Raw genomic sequence first — 10,000 nt, forward strand, 5'->3', positions numbered from 1 at the left:
CATTCGTTTCAAAATTACGACAGGGTATACGCGGGTTTTCAGCTGAGCGCGCGCGCGTAAGCCGCACAGGCAATTCTAAAAGCTACTTGCGTCAGCTCACGATTCAAAATGGGTAACCAGAAATAGACAAATACCGCTAATTTCACTCACCTTCCTTCTAATTCCTATACATATGGAATATAAATAGACATCACCTATTCACGAAAACTACGAAAATTGTACACACACGCTTTAATGGTCACTTAAATCCGTTTGTGTTGGCCTGTAGCTTCACTCGCGCGTATACTCGAATGAGCGGGTGACGCATACGTAAATGCCAATCTTGTAACCCCCTAATTTTTCCTGATTTTGCAACTTTATTGTCTTTATTACACATAACATGAGAATTTTATTCCATAAAGCTCATTTGTACAAATCTATACGCTTTATTTTCACATGTGAAAAAGGCCTATACAGCCAATCAGAATGGCGTATATTTCACATGTGGAAGTATAACCAATCAACGATAGCTTAAAGGCGTTTCTATGCCAATCACGCGTGCATCTCTTGCAAATCCTGCAAATCGTACTTAATTTAAAACGTCTGTCTTTCAAATTTAAAAAAAATTCTGTACGTGAAATTACAGATTTTGTTGAATTTTATATATTTCAGAGATTATTTCTAACATTATCTGGTAACGCTGAATGGGAAGATTTCACCGTCCCGTTTTTTCAAAAAACACAATATATCTTGATTTTAAGGCTCAAAGAAGTGCCTTATATCGTTGCCATGGTAACATTGTTTTGGAAGAAAATGTAATGAGAGAAATCTTTAATGGGTATTTAAGACCCTTGCCAAATTTTGCCTTGATATGATTACCCTAACTGTGTCTAAGGACAGAATATGTTTATTTGTTTGAAAAAAGGAGAAAGTATTTCGAGCCTCCTTAAATACGATACGTATGAGCTTTGAGCCCATATATACGACCACCAAGATCGCGTATATACGTGTTTTTAAATGGCCACATATTTGCGTAAACTTAAGCGCGGGCATATGCGAAATAAATGGCCAAATGTACGCGTCCTACAAGGGCCCATATATACTGCTGCTAAAATGCGCGTATATGCGGGTCTCGCAAATCACGTTGTATATGCCGGCACGAGAAGTGCCTTTTGACCGCATGATAACAATCAAAATTACTTTAACTAGAAAAATCGTCAATATGGCGGCAGCAGTAAAATGCCTTGCCTTCTATCTGCTATTTACTGTCTGTTACTGCTCTCCAACAACTGAGCTTTTAGAAACAGTTATGCGCCTTTTGAATGACTGTGCAAGATCCTATCCTCACGCTGACCTTAATGCACCTATCAATGTTAAGTTGTTGGGGGGGGGGGGGGGGGGGGGAAGCCGGGCATAGGCGGGGATTTCAACTCAGATCAGTTTTTCTGTTCAAATACCTGGCCCCAGGGAAGTCAGCCTGGGTCAAAAAAGTGCAAATTCCTCACCCCTGGGGCAGCCGGAGCTTAGGACGATCTGCCACGTGTTCCAGAGCGTCAACATCCACGAACTCCTGCCATTCGTCTTCGAATTGCTGAACCAAGATTTCGTCGTCAATATCAATTTTGAATTCGGTTTTCACAGTATTGATAAAACTCTCACCAACTACCAGAGCCTTACAGCTCTCGCCGTACTGAAGAAGAACCTAAATAGTAGATTTAATTAAATACATCTATTATGCTTATGAATTCAAGCAAGCATACACAAGTTGCACGAAGAAAACTCATGAATATTCAAACACATGCAAAAAATATGCACCAGAACACAACGGAAACAAAAGCTTTTCTATTGGATTACATCTCAACCTTGTTAAAAAGATTTGATGACCTTTGTGTTCCAAAATATAGGGCAGATTCATTTACCTTTCTTTCACTCATGGCGTTGAGGGAATCGCAGAGAATCGGTTTGCTTTTAGTGACTTCTGGGTAATCCCAAAATGGCGGTACTATTTCTCAGTCTTTCTCGGTCATTCAAGATGGCGATCACTGCCAAGATGGCGTCAGTGGACCCCATTCTTCTAACGGTTAAAGTCAAAATTCCCGACCCCCGGAACTCAACAGGTGATCAAAACGCCATATTGACGATTTTTCTAGTTAAAGTAATTTTGATTATTATCATACACGAACAGCCATACGGTCAAAAGGCACTTATTGTGCCGGCATATACAACGTGATTTGCGAGACCCGCATATACGCGCATATATGGGCCCTTGTAGGACTCGAATATTTTTGGGCATTTATTTTGCATATCCCCGCGCTTAAGTTTACGCAAATATGTGGCCATTTAAAAACGCGTATATACGCGATCTTAACAGTCGTATATATGGGCTCAAAGCCCATACATATCGTTTTTAAACAAGTATATACGCGGCAGAAAAACCCGCGTATACGCTGTCGTAATTTTGAAACGAATGGCCAACCGTAATCTTTCAGTGGACAAATTAAGTACTTCTTTTTCTTGCGAAACCACAGCCATCAAGCCAATCACGAGCCTTACTCGACTACTTATTACACTAGAGATTGAACATAGTTTTGCGGAATTTAAAACTCTCACCTCAGTACGATTATAAGTATATCTGACGCAACAGAGAAGCTGCAACACTACGTCACTCTTATAATGTACACAGTCAGAAGCCAGAGACTCAGAGCATACCACTTCTGTTATTTGCTTCTCAGCTGTTTCACAAACCAATAGGTTTAAAAAGGTTCTATAGGTTTCTTTATTTCCACACATACAGCGATACAAATTAATAATACATTTTATAGAGAAATGTGGAGGTTTCCGAGCCAAAACCCACAGGGTTGATAGTGCTCGCACACCTAAATCTAGCATTTAATACAAGATATTGTTACTAATATTTAATTTTAAATAGCAGGCAGACGTGCTAGACTACGTTGTGGAAATCATGAAATAAAATAAAATAGACTGTAATTAGGTTAATAAATACGTTTGAAGCAGAAAGTAAACAAACTAACTAACGAAACAAAGCAAAACAATGCCACAATACAACTACAACTAAACAGGACGTCATTCTCGGATTTCTGACGTAAGCAGATTATCTTTAAGCTCATTTCTAAAGCGTTGGAGAGAGGAAGCATTTTTTATACGTAAAGGTATTTTATTCCAGTTATCCGGGCTGCGGAAAATCTAACACTGAATTTGACATAATTATTTCTTGGCCGAGGTATAAACAATATCGGTGGGCCTCTCCAATGTTCGTGAAATAGGAGTCATAAATATCAGGGAGCAAGTTATTTTGATTCAGATTTTGAAGTTTGTATACAAGCTCACCCATTTGTAATTTAGTAATTTGAAATACATTCAATATACCTAATCTAGTAAACAGGGGTCTGCTATGATCTCGCTGGCCTGATTGTGTTGTAATCCTTAGCACTCTATTCTGTAGCAATAGTAAACAATTAAATTTAGTCCATTAAATGAGACCTAGCAGTACGACAGATGTGAATAAATTAAACTGTAATATAAAAATTTTAAATATTCAAGGTAAGATAAGAACGAACTTTGTAAATAATCCCAACACATTTAGCAACTTCCCGTGAAATGTAGTTAATATGAGAATTCCACTGCAAGCTTTTGTCACTGAGTACCCCCAAAAATTCAGTTTGGTGGTTCCTACATTAATATCAGTATTAACGCCACCATTGAATAGATTTAAGGCAACTCTCATTTGCCTTGATAAGAATAATACAGTGACTTGTTTTGGACGTGTTAATCGTCAATCTGTTTAACATCCAGTCCCAGAGAACACGAAGTTCTTTCCTCACCACAGATCATTAAGGTGTTAACATTTTCATGGGAAACTAGAACATTCACGTCATCAGCATATAACATAACTTGAATTCATTGTCATATAAATTGAGCATCGTTGATATAAATTGGAAAAAGTATCGGCCCCAAAATTGAGCCTTGACTGGGAATTCCAGTTGAGATTTGCAAAGGATCCGAATCTGTACCATTTACCAAAACATATTGCATTCGCCTGCTTTATAAAGCAAGTTCGGAACCAACTTGCTTCTTTCCCTCGATTCTGTAATTATTAATTTTAAATCGACCTTTTTAACTGAGAATCGTTAAAGCAAAAGTTTCCATTAATCATAAGCCTTACATATTTAACTGATGACAGCCCTTGTGATTGAGAAGGGTCACTTCTATGATTCAAAATCTATTAAAGATCCATCTAAAGCTAGCTTATTCTAGGAAGATTCCGTGGCTTATACTTATCCACGGCTATTATGGGAACTAAGCTTTCCTTGTTATGGGTTGCCGACGTTAAACTAAGAGTTTTCTTTAGTTTTTTGGCATTATTCGCGTAAATGTCGTGCCGCCTTAATTAATTTTTTAAATCAAATACTTCGGGAATAGCTTGTAGCTAATAATAGAAGGAGGAGACAGTTTATAGCTCGCTAAGATGGACGGTCACCTTTAGTACTTTAGCACCTAAACGGACGAATAATTGGGAGGGGTTTTTCCAGATTCTATTCATTCTATTCTTGGAAATTAGGAGTAACTTTATATCTAAGGGCTTTGCACTAAGATTGCAGGAGGCTGTGGCCTTTTTGTTCATAAATTACGGTAATAAAGAGGGTATGACAGGACTGCTTGACTGTGAAACCACCTTGTTTCTAGCGTGTCCTGTTTCAATGACTATATTAGATTAGAAAAGCTGCTCATCTATTTTGAATTTCAGGGGTGTGGAGAAAGATGACTCCGAATTTATAGTTGCCTCGGACCCATCCCTGCGCAACACGCTTCATAAGGCTGGATTCGCCAGAAATTATAATGGCAGTGGCTCCAAGCTTCTCCCATGCCCGTCTGGTACTTTTGTTGATATCTCTGACACCAGACCAAGGTGCAAAGTCTGCCCTGCTGGTAAGCTTACACAGATGCTATGCACTAAAGTAGTTCATTCATGCATACAAGAATTGAAAACCAAGAACCGCTTTAAAGTGGTACTATGATCAAATTTTACCCCTTGATTTTTTGAGTGTATCACATAGAATTCCATGAAAGAACAAAAACGCCATTTACCGTTTGCAAATATCTTCATTAGTTCCGGAGATATTTAAGTTTGAAAAATGGGTAAAATATGCAAATGAGATGTCTGATGACGTCATACACTCAACAAGTATTATATTGAGAGTATAAATAGAGCTACCTTGGCCAATTTGCAGAGCGGACCATTGAAACTTGGTAGTCTAATAGTTCTACAGGAAACACACCTATGGCTATAAAAAATTATGTTCCCATGGCAACTCAGTCTTTTCCAGTCCCCACCCACTTGATTTCAATATGTTAGTCATTTTCAGCTTGAAAAATGTTAAACAAGGCCACAAACTCGAGCGAACATATCTATATGCTTGCTGGATCATGCATATGAAGTGCTGTTAGCAAATATCAAAATGGAACGCCAAAGGTGGCCAGAAAAGCTTTTAATATGGGGGAGGTCTGAAACCCAGTATGATGCCATGGTAACAGAACTGTTAAGCTCATATTGTGGAGAACATTTAGTAGAATCTTACTGCAAAAAATAAAAAATTTCTGATACAAATTGGCTGAGATATCTCTTTTCATCATAGTAGAACAAAATTTGGTTGAGTGTATGACGTCATCACTTGGCTAATTTGCAAATTTTAAAAACTCGAATATCTCTCCTTGCATACGGCGAGAGCTACTGAAATTTAAACTGACCAATCAAAATTCAGCGAGTGGGAAAAACTGCGCTATCCTTGTGCTATCCGACGCCACACCAATTGTTTACATTCTGATTGGTTAGATCGGTGGACATTCGCTCAGCCTTCTCTTGTGACCTTCTCTTGACCGTCGAACTCAGCGAGACAGAAATGACCCATTGTTCTGGCATTCACTTTGCCAGTCCACTTTATCCAGTTTATGGATTGGTCTAGAATGTGATTAACAACCACGATCGCTTTTGAACTTTATTCTGTAGAAGAAGAAGACGTTGCTGAGTGAACATTTTTACGACGAAATCCTTTGGTTTGTTCAGCACTTTGATGTCCGATAACTGATCAATCACATTTGGTCGTCTGACCATATGAAGTTTTTTCAGCTCTTGTTTGTGTCCATCATGATCGAACTTCAGGTGAAGCGCTATGCTGCTTTATGCCAACTTCGATGGCTTGTGATGAGCTTGCCTGCTGCCCAAATTGTTGTTGTATTTGGGCAAGATTGGTCTTATCGGGTTGGAACGTAATAGTGAGGGGAACAATTTTTCGTTCATCTGCTGTGCTAGACAACAAACAATCCTGTTGGGTGTTCCACGTGCTTGGCGAGTCTTGCACGACCATCGTCTATCAGATCTGGAGTGGAGTTTTTTTTCAGTTATTACAACTTGCGATCGTTCTGCAAACATCCACGTATCATGCAGCACTTTTTAGTGACTCGAGGATCCCCGGCCCGTTTTGCTGTTTCATAGGGAGTCGTGCATTTTTGAGCAGTTTGTCTTCAGTGCTTGTATTTTTTCGTTTGTTCCTGGTGGCACAAAGTAACTTTGATGATTTTAAAGGACTTGAATCCTTAATTGGATTAGCGATTTTTTTATTAAGGAACCAACAAGTGAATGGTACACAAAATTAGGAGAAACTGTTGGTTGAATAGACAATATTTGTAGACATAATTATCTACCCAGTTTAAGTACTAAGCTCAACAAGTTGTTTGGCTCCGCAAGTTTCAGTCTCAGGCCAGGTACCCGAATTCACCCCGGTACTGTTGTACACTACCATAGTTCTTTGGAAATTGAATAGCTCCTTGAACACCTGGTTGCTTGAGAAGAAACGTGATGTGTTTGTTCTCTACATTGGTGAATGCAGCCACTAACTGTCCATTGTGAATAAACTCCAGACCAACTCTTCTTTCAATTTAATCTTTGTTCTTCGCAGGGCATCAACAATAGTGTCCCTTGTAAAATGTTAGTTTAAAGAGTTTGTTTAAGTTATTTCCCATTTCATAGGGCACTGTGGTTGCCAGATTCACTTTCAAACTTATCATGGAAATGTTAATCAATACCAGTGAAAAGTCAGTCCCTTGAATTGTTGATAGAAAATTTATTTAAATGCATATTGAAACATCAGTTGAGGAATATTTTTTTCCCACTTTGTGAACCTAACATACATTGCTGCCATTTGTTTATTGCTTGGTCATTCAATGTCTTGATCACATCAAGTAATTTATTTTTTAGGTATTGTGTATCTTTATCTAAAAACTTAACTGGTTGCTTTTTGGAGCCTTTTGCGGCATATTTAGATAGGCAGGAAATGTTCCACATTTTATGGCAAATACTTCTGCATAGTTTTAAGGAATATTGCAGCCAAATCTAATTGAATATGAGACTAAAATATGCTGTTTGACATTTTGTGAATTTAAAAACTATTAATTTTATTTGCGCTTGTTTTAAAAGGCTTAAGGTTGGCACTCATCAAAAGTGTTCCTTCAATAATCTTATTCTGTAAAGATTACCTTGGGAGAATTGGATTAAGGCCAGTTTTTTCTTCTAGCTTCTTTCCCCAGTGCCCTCTGAGAATGGAGTTGATTTGGTTTTGCCCAATGTTGAAAATGAAACAATGCCTAAACCAGCCAGCCACAAGGAATACTTCACGGTGCTTTTTTACAAATATGGGCATGAGCGTGCTCGTAAGCATCTGAGCATTGTTTCGCATGCTAAAGTGTTATTATAAATAATTTATTTCTCTAAGAGAGTCTTCTTTTCCTGTTGGTCATTCAAAAATTTTTGGAATAGCTTGTTTGAGCTGGTGGATAGAGGCAGAACATTTGATGAGGCCCTCCTGGGGAGAGGAGGCCTTGTTCCCTTCAAATATTTGCTTGTGAATTCTTGTTCCCCAAATTACTTTCAAACTTGTTCCCAGCTTTTTGATCCCTAAAATTTAAATTGGTTTTCTTCCCCATGTTAAAATATTTTGATATTGTTAAAAAAAACCAGTGAGGAACATTAAATTTTAGTTACTTGAATTTTGAAATTTTAGATACTAGATATTTTATTCATATTCTTACATTTTTATGTATATACTTCTTTTTTCTTTAATATTATTTTGTGGAAAACCTGTAAAATAGCTTCAACTAAGTGTTTCTACCCATATTAAATAAAGATTATGTATGTATGTATGTATGTATGTATGTATGTATGTATGTTACTCTGTTCCCCAGTTCAAATTAGCCATGTTCTCTTCTTCCCCAAACCCCTGGGAGTGCCTCTTTGTTGATGTTGATTCTCTTATTGGCCTAATAGCAATTTACTGTTGAATTGCAAGACACAGTAAGTTCTTCTTTGGGATTGAGGGAAAAATAAATTTTCGCACAATACAAGAAACACAATAGGGCCGTTTATACGAGAGAAAATAAGCCGCGGCTTACTCTGGCCGCGGCGTACATAATACGCGAAAGGAACTATTTATACGAGTATAAACTCCCAGGCCAGGATAAGCCACGGCTTGAGAAAGCCGTGAACGTAGATTTTGTACCATTTATACGGGGTGTTCGCGTCTTATGTAAGCCGTGGCCAGAGTAAGCCGCAGCTTATTTTCTCTCGTATAAACGGCCCTAGTTTTGACTGCCCCTTCTAGATCTTGCTCTTTTCAGACATGATTCAGCTTCTTTGCACCTTTCTGGCGACCTGCGGGAGAGCAAGCTCTAGAAACTCTTCCTTAGCGAGGCTTCAGCTGAAAAACTTTCCAAGTCTGGCTTTCCGGTGTTAGGGGCCGAGGTTTTTGTGCAAAATTCATCAGCGGCTTCCTTGCAGCTTCTAAAAAGTGCTCCTTCGGGCAATGGTTAGTAAAAGTTTTGTAGTGCTTATACAAATTTTCGCTACTTGAAAATGTATGTTCACACGAAACAAATATCAGCTTGACAATTTTTCTTTCCCGATACTCCATTTAAAAAGCACGTGAGCGCCATTACTAATAAAGGGCCAGAAAACCATTTAAGACATTTTGTGGCAATTTTTTTGTCAACAAACTTGGGTTGTCGGCGAGCAGAATTCGAACGTAACCTGTTGTGCTTTGGCTTTTACTTGTGCTTTTTCTAACTATTCTAAGACGAATTCAGGCTGGTATTTTCGAATCAAGTGTAAGAAGACGGCAAAACCGTATTGATAATGTATTTATTTGAGCTAACTTCGCGAATAAAGACATTGACCGCGTCCTTTCGACGGGGTAGATCGACAACAATGTCATTTACGCAAACCCAAAATGCACTGTTTCCGGTGAAAGGGCAAATGATTGACAGGATAGCACAGTTTTGACTGCCGCGCGCACTGCGGGCGCGGGTTCCGTATGCAAGGCTGAAACGAAAAGAGATATTTGAAAAAAGTAAACAGCATTTTTCTTCTCACTCCGACTACTTGTTTATGTTTCAAAATGGCTTAGATAGGAGAGATTCGATTTTCGTCATAGTACCCCTTTAAAGAGCGAGAGTTGTGTCTTAAATGCACGAATTTAATATTATAATTTATCAAATTAAGTTCCCAGACATGATTTTCCGCAATTTGCCTTTTTTCCAATGTTTGCCCCCCAGCATAACACATTGCTAATTTAGATGACAATTTTGAAAACCAACATGGCGGCTATCTTGAATAAGGCCTATTGCTCCACACTCTCCTACTGAGCTTTCCTGTTGTGAGTAGCAGACCTTTTGTACATGTTCTACATGTCGCTCTTTTTAGAAATTCGCAAGTTGCAACAAAGCTACTGGATGAGTGTGCATAAGCTGTCATTTACAATTACAATGGGAACAAAATGGATCCTTCTTTGAAGACGCTATTAAGGAAATTTCTAAGATAACTAACACTACTGTTTGACCCAAGCACTCTGTTTATTTCACAAATCATATTGTTTAACTTACGAAATACTACTTAATTTTTCACGCACTATTTACAATTCTCATTATACAAAGTTCCTGTTAGTGGTTAGATTCT

Source organism: Montipora foliosa, unplaced genomic scaffold, assembly GCF_036669935.1.
Source record: "Montipora foliosa isolate CH-2021 unplaced genomic scaffold, ASM3666993v2 scaffold_449, whole genome shotgun sequence".
NCBI lineage: Eukaryota > Metazoa > Cnidaria > Anthozoa > Scleractinia > Acroporidae > Montipora > Montipora foliosa.